This window comes from Pan troglodytes, chromosome 17 (assembly GCF_028858775.2).
Source record: "Pan troglodytes isolate AG18354 chromosome 17, NHGRI_mPanTro3-v2.0_pri, whole genome shotgun sequence".
Lineage (NCBI taxonomy): Eukaryota > Metazoa > Chordata > Mammalia > Primates > Hominidae > Pan > Pan troglodytes.
In genome coordinates, this window is record NC_072415.2 from 45,353,067 (window position 1) to 45,357,633 (window position 4,567).

Genomic DNA, 4,567 nt, shown 5'->3' on the forward strand with positions numbered 1-4,567 from the left:
CTTTAGTCCTCTATTTTGAGAAGAAGTACCTTCAGGGTGAGATGAAGGAAAGCAGTCCCTCAAGCAGAAAAAAATAGCAGCCTCACAAGACAAACTGGATGGAGACTGAGGAAGGGATCTAGTGGTCCATCAATATCCATTTCTCCTTTCTCTCTTTAGAACCTACAAATTTTAGCTAGACGTAGGGTGACCAACCATCCCCCTATTTACCCAGGACTAAGGGGGTTCCCAGGATGCAGAACTCTGGTGCTAAAACCTGAAAAGAGCTGGGCAAACTAAGATGAGTTAAATGGAGATGATCATTTCCCTTCCTCACTTTCAGTTATATGTTCTGGCCAATGAAATAAGAGCAAAAAATGATGTGTGAAATTCCTGGGTTATTCATATTGGAGGAAAGAGCATGCCCTTCCCTTCCTTCCTTTCTGTCTTGGTTGTGTGCTAATATACTATATTAGTTAGGCAGCTATAAAAAGGACACCTAAATACAGGCGCTTAAGCAAAATAAAAGTTTATTTCTCTAACACATAAACACTGGTTAGGCACCGCTGGTTGTTACGGCAGCTCTGTAATAATCAAGGATCCAGGGAATCGCTAGGTTCTAAAATGGATGCACCAAGAACAAGTTTTGTTAAACTTGCCTTGGTTTCACTCTTTTGAGATGGTTTCTATGCTGGTAGGTCAGTAAAATGTGTACTTACCACAAAGCTATTGAGAAAAAGATACATGACAACCATGCAGATTTGTCCTGGATACAAGTACAACTAGGTGGAATAATAACTGGTTGAGCAATCATACCCAAAGGGTATTGAGTGATGCATCAATATCAGCTTCAAAGGAAACTTCAAGAGGTGTGCCTTGATCTGGCTCAATATTTTTATCAGTGATTTAGATGTATACACAGTGAAGTACTCATAAAATTGACAGATGACATGAAACCAAGAAAGATAGTAAAAGCTAATGAAGACAGAATTGGGCCAAAACCTCTTGCTGCCTAGAATGGCAGGCTGCATCTAACAAGGTGAAGTGATAAATGTGTGTTCGTGAACTCAAATTTTTTTTTTAAAAAACAGACAAAACAAAAACAAAACTCCATGCAACTAGGTAAAAAATGGGAGAGAAATGAATTTGTTTTAGCTATGGAAAAGAATTGGGGTGTTTTAGGTGACAGCTAAAAATGAATCAACAGAGCAAAGCTAGAGCAGCTCTGGCTGACTGCATTAATGGAGTGACTGGAGGGTATGGCTCTGCTAGCAACATCTGAAGTGGCAGTTTCATGCCACAATGTGAAAGATAGAGAGGCATGTCCTGGAGAAGGACCAGAGGTGACTTGAAACTGATCTCAAATATTGGAGGTCTGTTCTGTGGCACTCCTACCCTACATGGCTATGGCCATGACCCTTCCATCTGGCTCTCACACTCCACTCCACTCTTTTATCTGACTATCCACCTGCTCCTAAACTTCAGCTTGGCACTCTGCTCCTGTTGTTTGTCCTCACACATTGGTTCCTCCTGCTGCTGTCTGCTTTGAGAACACTCTTTTCTTAGTGTCAAGGAGACTGGATGATCTCAAGAGTAGAGGAGCTAAGTGTGAACAGGGAGAATGGTTAGGCCCCAAGCATCTCCTCTTAAAGGGGGACCTTTTCTGACTATCAATGCATAAACTATCAATGCATAAAAGAAAGTAGTTAAAAGTAGCAACTTTTTAATGTGCAAATTTCTCCAAACTGTAGAACTTGCTATGCTTTTGAGGACTTGTTTATAGTATAGGGCAGTGTAGAGCAATTACTTTAGATACGTTCTGTACTTGTATGTTTGATACATGTACAGAACACACTGCACCACATTATCATACTACTGGCTATCATACTATCTAGTCATATATATAAAATATGACTAGAGACAGAGAGCCAAATAAAAATAACCAGGCCAGGCCAGGCACAGTGGCTTATGCTTGTAATCCCAGCACTTTGGGAGGCTGAGGCGGGCAGATCACCTGAGACCAGGAGTTTGAGACCAGCCTGGCCAACATGGTGAAACCCCATCTCTACTAAAAATACAAAAATTAGCTGGGTGTGGTGATGCACACCTGTAATCCCTGCTACTCAGGAGGCTGAGGCAGGAGAATCGCTTGAACCTGGGAGACAGAGATTGCAGGGAGCCAAGATCATGCCATTGAACTCCAGCCTGGGCGACAAGAGCAAAACTCCTTCTGAAAAAAAAAAAAAAAAAAAAAACAGGCCAGCAATCAATGGGCATAAAGTTTGGGTTATGCAAGATCAATGAGTTCTAGAGATTTGTGGAACATCGTGCTTATAGTTAACAATACCACAATACCATGTTGTATGCTCTAAATATTATTAAGAGAGTGAATTTAATGTCTTTACCACAATAAAATAAAATTAATTAGGGAAAAAAATGCAGATCTTTCTTTCCTCCAAGGCAGGCATTCCTCCCACAGCACCAAAACAAAAATCAACCAGGCCAGGCATGGTGGCTCACACCTGTAATTCCAGCACTTGAGGAAGCCGAGGTGGAAGGATCACTTCAGTCCAGGACTTCATGGTCAGCATAGGTAACATAGAGATATCCCATCTCTACAAAAAAATCAAAAAATTAGCTGGGCATGGTGGCATGTGCATCTCTGTAGTCCCAACTACTTGGGAGGCTGAGGCAAGAGAATCACTTAAGCCCGGGAGGTCAAGGCTGCAGTGACCCGTGATTACACCACTGCACCCCAGCCTGGATGTAGAGCAAGGCTCCATCCCCCCCCCAACAAAAAAAAGCCAAGAATAATTTTAAAGGCCAAAAAGAAGTCCTAGAAATGGAAAATATAATATTTCAAGAATTAGGCAGAAGATCTATTTAAAAAGATGACTTCAACAACATTATAAACCAACTAGACTTAACAGACATGTATAAAACATAAATAACTCTTCCCCAGAAAACAACTAAACCTGCTGAATAAAAATTTAAAATATATGCACTTGGCTGGGCACAGTGGCTCATGCCTGTAATCCCAGCACTTTGGGAGCTGAGGCAGGAGGATAGCTTGAGGCTCAGAGGTCAAGATCAGCAACCTGGGCAACATAGCAAGACCCCCATCTCCACAAAAAAACTTTAAAATAAAATACATGTACTTATAAATGTAGCACTGAGCTTGCAAGGCAGTAAGGAAGGCTCACAGGTCAAAATGAAATAAATGTTGAAATCCAGATATGAAAGATAGCACTGAGATTGGCTTTCATCTTGAGGCCATTTGCCCAGCAATGGTGACCCTGAGTTTTCATTAGATGGTCCTTCGTGCTATGACAAACAGGAGCTAAAATCCAAGACCCGCCCAAAGTGCAGAATCTAAAAGGAGATCCCTGCATAAAGTTAGAAACACAAGGGGTATAGTGGCAGCATAATGACAGATTGCAAATAAATTTACCCTAAAGAAAAAAATAGTAAGGAAACTTGCCTGTCTTAACTTTGACATTGAGTGAAGGAGGAAAAATGCAGCCCCGATAATGTGTAATCCTAAGCAGGCCTCATATGGGTTTTGGCCTGAATTCAAACTACCCATTAGGTTTTAAAAATCTCAGTTTGAAAATTTAGAGTAATCTCAAGCATCCGCAGAAGCAAACCAAATCTTTCATGAAAGAAAATACCTTAAATTGAAGCCTCAAATTTCCAAAGAATAGGAGCTCTCTGTCAAATATTATAGAATATATGCAAAACAAGGTAATGAGGCTGGGCGCGGTGGTTCATGCCTGTAATCCCAGCACTTTGGGAGGCCGAGGCGGGTGGATCACGAGGTCAGGAGATCAAGACCATCCTAGCTAACATGGTGAAACCCTGTCTCTACTAAAAAATACAAAAATTAGCTGGGCATGGTGGCGTGCGCCTGCAGTCCCAGCTACTCAGGAGGCTGAGGCAGGAGAATCGCTTGAACCTGGGTGGTGGAGGTTGCAGTGAGCCGAGATCGTGTCACTGCCCTGCACTCCAGCCTGGGCGACAGAGCGAGACTCCATCTCAAAGCAAACAAACAAACAAACAAACAACAACAACAACAAACAAGGTAATGAGTGATAGCAGATAGCATACTCAATCTACAAAGATGCCAACTACTGGAATTAAATAGATACTAATTATAAAATAAGCTTGTTTAGTGGGTATATAGAAATTTAAAAAGGGGGAGTCAAAATTAAACTAGAGAGAAAGAACTAACTAAAAGTAACCAAGCATAATTTTAAAGGACCAAAAGATTTTCTAGAAATAAAAAATAATATTTCAAGAATGAGGAAGATCAATAAAAGAAAGATGATGTATAATATAAACGAACAAGAACTAATAGACACAAATAGAACATGCCATTCAATAACAGCAGAGTATACATTTTTCTTAAGTGCACGTGGAATATTCTCCAGAACAGTCCCTATGCTATGGTATATAACAAGCCCCAGTAATTTTTTTTTTCTTTGAGATGAAGTCTTGCTCTGTCGCTCAGGCTGGAGTGCAGTGGCGCGACCTCGGCTCACTGCAACCTCTGCCTCGCAGGTTCAAGTGATTCTCTTACCTCAGCCTC